Raw genomic sequence first — 8,704 nt, 5'->3', positions numbered from 1 at the left:
ATCGGGGCGTCTAAACCGAGTACTAATTTCACCAATTTAATTAAATTATCAGTCAACAACTATTTTCGGGTCGTGTGTGACCAAACTCATTTTGAAACATAAAATTGGATAACCGTGCTAGGCACGCAAAACGGGGAAAACAAGCTATTAGAAGATTTGACTGTTGAACTCTAAACGACATCACAATCTGAGTCCGGAAAAGTGTTTCTGGGTTAACCTTGCCCCCAGAACGGGTACAGTGCTGGGTTAACAGTGTCCCCAGATGTACCGGTTAACCTGGTTAAAGTTGTATTAATAATGAGTGTATAGTAACGATCGTAGGGATCATATTACAGATTGGACGTGTTAACTGATAATGATTGTTGCTACCTGCTTGCATGTGCTAAGGTGAGTTTCACGAGCCCCTTTTTCTGAATTGTTTTCAAATATTTTCCCGGGGCGGAATGCATGTTACTATTGAAATGTTTAAATACATACTGAACGCATGAATTTGCGTGTATTTATAAATATTTGATTGTACGGGAATCGTACGGAGTGAGTACAGGACTGGGTTAACAGTGTCCCCAGATGTCTTTGGAAGTGTTTCCGGGTTAACATTGTCCCCGGAGTGAGTACAGTACTGGGTTAACAGTGTCCCCAGGGGTCCCTAGAAGTGTTTCCGGGTTAACATTGCCCCCGGAGTGAGTACAGTACTGGGTTAACAGTGTCCCCAGATAGTATTATATTATGATATGGATTTATCATGGTTTACTAAAATTGTGAAACTCACCAACTATTCGTAGTTGACCCGTTTTCTCACATGCTTTTCAGGTACAATTAAGATAAAATGATTGCTTACGTGCTAAGTGCTTGATGTGTGTAAGATTTGCGTGCAGGATGTTAGGATACATATAACAAATAGAGTTATGTATCGTATGGTATGATGTGTGTATCACCTAGACGGTAATGAAATACGAGATAATGTAATTTTGAAGTATATTAATGCATTCAGTTTTCTTTATAAACAATGTGGTTGATATCAGAGGTGTCTGTCGCATCCCGTTTACGTTTCCGCTGCGGTTGCGGGGTGTTACAGTCCGAATGGCATTCGCCGAAAAGCAAAAGTGTCATACGGACACGTGAAGGTGGTTTTGTGTTAATTATCCGGGTGGATACCAATTTGATTATAACCCGAGTACCCATCCAAAAAACAGTAATACTTTTGACCCGATAATTTTTCAATAATTTGGTCAATGAAAGGTAATGTAAAATGGTCTTTAGACGTAGCGGCATTTAATTTAAGATAATCAATGCAAACTAACCACCCGGTGACCAGTCGGGTGGCGATTAGTTCACCACTTTCGTCTTTAATTACCTGTATACCCGCTTTTTAGGTACCACCTGTGTAGGACTTACCCAAGCACATCCGAAATTGGATAAATAATTCCCGCATCTAACCACTTTATTACCTCCTTCTTGAAAACTTCCCTCAAATTGGGATTCAAACTTCTTTGAGTCTCCCGAGTTGGTTTTGCATCCTTGTTGGTGATAATTTTATGCATGACTATGGATGGACTAATGCCTTTTAAGTCGGAAATTGTCCAACCTATAGCCGCATTATTCATCTTCAACATCTTCAACAATTCTTGCTCTTCAACCTCATCCAAATTAGAGGCAATCACGACCGGTAATGTGTCATTATCCCCCAAAAATGCATACTTAAAATGGCTAGGCAAGTCTTTCAACTCCAATTTTAGTGGACACTCCAATGAAGGCTTTTTATCCGAATTGATCTCGACCGATAGACTTTGAATCTTATGGGTCCATGGCAGTCGTCCCTCTTTCGCCACCAGCACTTCTTGATTTTTCTCTTCCAACCTCAATGCACAAAGGTGTACTTGTTCAGAACAATCACAAACACATGCTTCCAAAACATCTTCTTCATACTCATGTGGTTCACATATGTCAACTATATTTTCCATAAAACACTCATCACCACATAAAGAATTAGACCCGTTAGTGAAAACATTTAATCTCATCTTTCTATTTCCAAAAGACATATCAACCGTACCCGATCGACAATTAAAATAGCATGGGCGGTGTTTAAAAATGGTCGACCCAATATAACATTTTGTAGTTGAGTCGAGTCAACCGATGAGTATTCCAAGACCAAAAAGTCAACCAGATAGTAAAATTCATTTACTTTTACTATTGCATCTCGCACAATCCCTCAGGGGAGTTTATGAGACAAATCAGCTAACACAACTGTTGTTCAACCCGTTTTAATGGACCAAAATCATACCCCGATAAAATACTAACTCTAGCTCCAAGATCTAAAAACTCCATTGATATTTGAAAATCACCAACTTGAATATTTATTAAAGGCGTTCCCGGATCTTGGAGCTTAGGAGGAAGATCTCCTTTCAAACCGCACTTACCCGCTCAGTCAAATCAACCCGTTTAGGCACTTTTTATTGCCTCTTTTGAGTACACAATTTTTTAAAACATTTGACATACGCGGGTACTTGCTTAATCGCCTCAAGTAAAGGAATATTTACCTTTACTTGTTTCAAAACCTCCCACATTTCTTCTTTTTGAGGACCCCGTCTTGAAATTATATTTGTCTTACCCGGATCAACTAAAGTCGAATGATGGGACTTGACTTAATCCCACTCCCTTCTCTTTATCACTCAAAGTTTTACCCAAACCCTGTTTTTTAATAACTTTTTCAAAGATTGGGTCTTTAGAAACAATTGTGAGTGAGGCCTCATCCTCATCACTTTCAACCCTCGTAATGTCCACAACCACCCCGGCAACCAAATTCAGTGATAAATTAGTTTTATATAATTTACCACTTCTCAAAACACTAACATGATTAATAGAAACATTACTAGAAGAACTATGAGAAGGATTTACCTTGGTGTCACTTGGCAATTGAACTTTGTTTTTCTTCAAATCTGACACTTCGGTTACAAATTGACCCATTTGAAAGGTCAATGATTGAATGTCTTTGTCACGGACTTCATCTTTTTGCATGCGAACTTCATCAAGTTGATTTCTCCTTTGCATGTCTTGTTGCGTCATCTTAAGCATATCCATGACGTCATTCCCACTGGAAGAACTTTAACCCGAAGAACCACTTTGACCAATACCCGTTTGTTGAAATTGCCCTTGAAAATCTTGATTGTTCCCGCCTCAAAAATTTCCTTGATTGTTGTATTGTTTGCGCTGAACTAAATTCCCTTCATTCCCTTGGAAATTCATATTGGATTGGGTAGCCAGATTCCCATAACAAAAATCTGGATGATTTCTCAACCCAGGGTGGTAAGTGTTCGAGTTCATGTTATTATTTTTACCACCACCCCCTTGACCTTGAATCGCGTTCACCTCCTCCACTTGTTCTTGACCCACCGTACAAGCATCTGCTGCATGACCCAATCCACCACAACTAATAGATACATCATATATCTTATTGTAGTTTGTACCCCTCCATCTTCTACGGCATGTACTTGCGATCTTCCGATAGTCGGCTTTGCTCTTCTTGCGGATTGAGCCTTTATTTTTGATGTGATTGACATTTGTTCCAAAAACGCCCAATCATCTTGCACATAATTAGCACCAAATGTGCCATCTGTAATCGACATCAAATCCCACTCATCTTCTGTATTCAACCCCTCATGAAAAGCATTCAATAATTCCCAAAGAGCAATACCATGATGAGGACAATTCTTAATCATCATGTTAAGTCGCTCAAATGCTTCATGAAACATCTCACCCGATTGTTGTTGAAATTCTCTCAAACTCCTTATTGTATCATTAGTCTTTTGAGCCATGAAAAACTCTTCCAAAAACCTTTGTTGCATATCAACCCAAGTATAAATCAATGCAGAAGGCAATGTGCAAAACCATCTTTTTCCTTATCTTCCAAGGAAAATTGAAAAAGAACCAACTTACCATCATCCGATGAAAAACCTTGACCCTAATCATGTTACAAATGGAGTCATACGCCTCCAAATGAAAATAAGGTTCTTCCGTTGCTAAACTCTTATACTTCATAAACTTTGGAGTAAATTGGTTCTAACCTCAAATGTTCTTCCTTGTTGATTTTGAGGAATAACCACCGGAGAGGGGTTATTAGTGATGATCGGTCGAAAATGAGCTTCAATTCCCTTTACCAGGTCTCTCTTGTGTCTTCTTGGTACCCCCAATGGTGCTCTTGGTTGGCCCATTTGCCTTTGCATGGGCCTTTGACGTGCAAATTATTGAAGTGGTGGTGGGGGCATTTGTTGTTGAAAATTGTTGCTCTTTGTATTACCCTTGTGGAGGAACTTATTGTGGAACTTGTTGTTGTATAACCGGTGGTTGTTGAACTTGTTGTGGAATAGCCGGTTCAGGTTGTTGCCTTTGAGCATATACGTATTCCCTTGATTAGACCTTTGATTTCCATCACCTCTCGTGTAATAACCTTCCTCTTCATAACCCTCGAACTCCCTTTCGAACCCAACACCATAACCATCACCTTGTGTTCTCAAAGATTGCATAAAAGGCGGTGGTTGATATTGGATACTTGATTGTGGTTGTTATTGGAAAATCGGTGTGGTATGAACTATATGCGGTTCTTGTTGGTATGGAGGCGGTTGGTATTGTTGAGATGATGATTGACCAAAAGTAGGAAGGAGTTGGGAAATAGGTGGCAGTGTTGATGACGTTTGGTAAGTGAATTGAGTATTTTTGGGCATAGTTGTGTTGGTTGGTTTCACTTCAATTGATGAAGTAGGTATGATAGTAGAAATAGGTGGAGGTGTGGTTGGCAATGATTGACCCGTAGTGGGATTTGGTGAATCCATTTTGTTGTTCGATGCAGTCAGAGAACCAAAAAGTTTGTTCTCCCGATGTAAGACTCGGTTCCGTCAAAGCGTTCGTTCAATCTCGAGATCAAAAACTAGTGGTGATGACATGTTAGAGCCTCTAGTATGCATGCACCTGTAATTACCCGCACACTAACACAACCAGTGTAAACTTGAAAATAACAAACAAAAACTACAAAGGTTAACACATGTTGCACACTACTCCCCGGAAATGGCGCCAAAATTTGACGTGAGGTCGTAGACTCACTCAAATATAAACCAAATACACTAATTAGATAGCAGTAAGTGGGTATCGAACACAGGGAATTTCTGGCAAATGTGTTACCAAGTAGTCTTGTAAAAGAACTATATTAAAACTAATTGCAGAAAATAAATTCAAAGAATTGGTTGTTTGATTTGATTAACAAAGAGAACTAAAAATAATTTAACGAGTTTTAAGTCAAGACGAGAAATTATGTCTTCCCTCGGTTTCAGGTTTCTGTGAATGTTAAAGTAAACGTTTAATCTGAGATGTACTATAAAGACATAGTTCGTGATTATGCAGATGATTGTGATAATTGAAGACCAAGTACTTGGATTACACTTAAACACATGACATTCAATCTTCTTCTTAAAATTCTTAAGAAAATACAACTTCGTATTATATACTTACCCTATAATATGGAATCTGAGTTTTACAAATGATTCATAACGATCTTGGTTATGGGATTTTGATTTAAGTTTCTCACAATCAGGGGCACATAGCATGGATCGAGGTCCTGAGATATCAATGTTTTTCAAAAATTTCTTAGAAACGGTATATTGAATTTTTTAAGGACCCCATAATAATTAATTTGAAACCCATATTGTTATTACTGATATGGTCTAATGGAAAGCTCTTTGCTCTAAATTTCAAAGGTCGCGGGTTCAAGCCTTTCAAGCCCTGTTTTTGTTGTTTTTTCGTTTTTCCTTTTTTTAAATACTTCTTAGGGTCTGTTTGGTATGAGTTAATAGATTGAATGAAGGAACGGAATGAACGAATGAATTGAATGAGCAAGGAATGAAATTGATCATTACCATTTCATTATCATATTTGGTTACCCTTTAAAAATGAAATAAACATTATTTTGTGTTGTTTAGTAAGAGGAAAAAGACAAAAAAAATGGAATACAACCTACTAAAGATGACAAAAATACCCAACCTACAAAATAAATTAAATTTAATAATTTTCACACTATTATCCAATTGTAATTTTTTAATACAGTTATAGTATGAATAATAAAATATTTTTGACTAACATAAAGTAATAATCACTCAAACGTTTTCAACAACTGGTAAAATTACCCGCGCGATGCGGCGAGCTCAAAAATGACTTGTAAAACGACTTCTTTTAAAGAGATTAAGATACCATACATATATAATTTGCCGTCTTCATTATCTAATTGCTTTATCTAATTACTGGTATGAAAGTAAAATAATACATGAAACTTGTTCATATATAATATTTTCCTGATACAACACACTTAAAGGTGATGTATGCCTTTGTTTGGCATTTGTACAAATCATTCATTTTCTAAGATTCAGATCCTCCTTTAAAGTAAGAAAAAAAATAGTTAGATCCTTAGAAACAACACAAACTTAGTGAAAGGTCACTTTTCTTGTGTTACTTACTAACTGCATAATTATTAATACATAAAAGACCACTCCATGTATCAATCTGCACATGATAATCCTTTAGTGGGTATCCCAAATCCCAATCCAAATCTTAGTGAAATACAACCTGCATAAACACCAAATAAACAAAGTTACCCAAATACATAGCATTGACTAGTTAAGAAGAAACATCAAAGTTACCCAAATCAAACTATTGATGCAAAAACAAGTCAATCAAACACCCCCCCCCCCCAATTGATGATTACACAGGAATAGCATACAACTAACCAAGAGGAAGCTGTATACTAACCGATTGAGAAGCAAAGAAAGAAAACGACTTCGAAAAAGAAAAAAAACTAACATGAATATTGTATATAGTAAGAACTAATGTTATATCGTATAACATAAATATTGTTCTTCCTCATGATTAAAGAAACTGTGGCAAATCTTTAACAAGTTAAGATGACGACTTAATTGATAAAGTTAGTGTCTGAATGTTGTAAGCTCCTGTTTTTGTTTCAAACTGACACATCAGCATGCCACATCAGATTTCAAACAAACCTTTAAAAATAGTTCTTGTTTCAAACCACCACCTCACCATCCACCTCAATATCTATTTTTCCCTAAATGTAATATATATATCCATTTATATCTTTATAAGAAAAAACACATAAAATAATTAAAAAGTCCATTCAATCTATAAAATCATTTCCTCTAAACCTTTAGTTAATAAAAAAATCATATCCTTATATGATTATTGTAACAAAAAGAGATCGGTTTATACTTTTATTATTGAAGTTCATTATTTAAAAAATAATAATAATAAAATTTAACCATTAAACCTCAACAATTATTGCACCCACTACCTCCCTCCTCTCTTCTTCCTTATTTATCCTTGTTCTTCTCTCTGCTTTCTTCTTTCTTCTTTCTTCTTTCTTCTATCACCCTCTTTCACACATATCATCAAATCATGCATTTAATGTTGAATTTCAACATATTAATAAGCCAAGTAGAGGGATTAGGAAGATGGAAATAAATCTGAGAATGTATTTGGTTGTTAAAGTGGGCCATGTCGTACTCCTCCGAACCGTTCCGGATTCACGGACCGTTCTTCTTCTCTCTCTTCCACCTGGCCAGCTCCAATGGTGGTCTCCGTCAAGTGGGTTTCATTTGGAATTCAATGGAGATGCCCTAAGTAATTAATTGAATCCAGTTAGACAATAATCTTCAATAAAAAAAACCTAAACATTACCTTAACCACCGTGGCATCCAAAACTCGAATCACCATTGTCCATAATTTGAGAGATGCCCGTAAAGCCGTTTGCAGCCGACCAAACCCTAACCTGAAATACCATCATCCCCTTCGAATCACAGGAGAACATACAATCAACTAAGATTAAAGATAAAAAGGAGGTTAAAAGTATACGAAAATCGCATCGGGACACCGGAATGTTCAGATCACAGATGCGTGAAAGAATGGGTGAAGGAAGGTAAATGCGTGAAAGAATGGGTTTGCTGACGAAGTCTCCACGCCATCAAACCGTAGCAAGCGTCGTTTCCGTCGAGCACCGCCGCCGCTAATATCGTCGACGATTGCAATGAAAGTGAAAAGCAAGGTCCATAATAATATCAAATAAAAAAGTAAAAGAGCAAGGTGCAGGAAATTGAAGGGTTGTTTATGTGAATGGACTAAATTATTGTAACCGTCAATGTTGGAAGTCGTGTGAGGTTGCAACATGTAAAATGATAAGTGGATGATGTTATGAATAGTGAATTTTTGTGTGATAACTGCAATCCGTCTTTTAATACATATACTAGTTGGGTGTTCGCACGATACTACGGCGTCAACAATTTGCAATGCTATACTCGTTTATATTGATTTATCAATCATCTCATGATATATTGTATAGTACTTTTGTTAGTTTTGTTATTCGTGCAATATGTTACAACAGTTCATAATATTATTTGTTTTTATTAGTTATTAAAGTTTTTAAGTTAATAGCATGAGTGTGGTATATCTATTTCATAAGCATTGCATGGCTGTCATATAAAAAAGTTTTAAGTGGTCCACCACTCTTGCATTATATATAGTATAAATATGTAAATTTACAAATACTTATATTTGAAAAATCAAAGATCATCGAGCGCAAATATTTCAAATTAAATAAGTCATTCCCACTTTGATTGAGTGGTAAGGTGTTTAATATGTGAAATATAAGGTAAAT

This window comes from Bidens hawaiensis, unplaced genomic scaffold (genome assembly GCF_021521415.1).
Source record: "Bidens hawaiensis isolate Kalapana, Puna unplaced genomic scaffold, B.hawaiensis_p1.1 tig00016939_1, whole genome shotgun sequence".
Lineage (NCBI taxonomy): Eukaryota > Viridiplantae > Streptophyta > Magnoliopsida > Asterales > Asteraceae > Bidens > Bidens hawaiensis.
Note: the sequence above shows the minus strand (reverse complement) of the source record.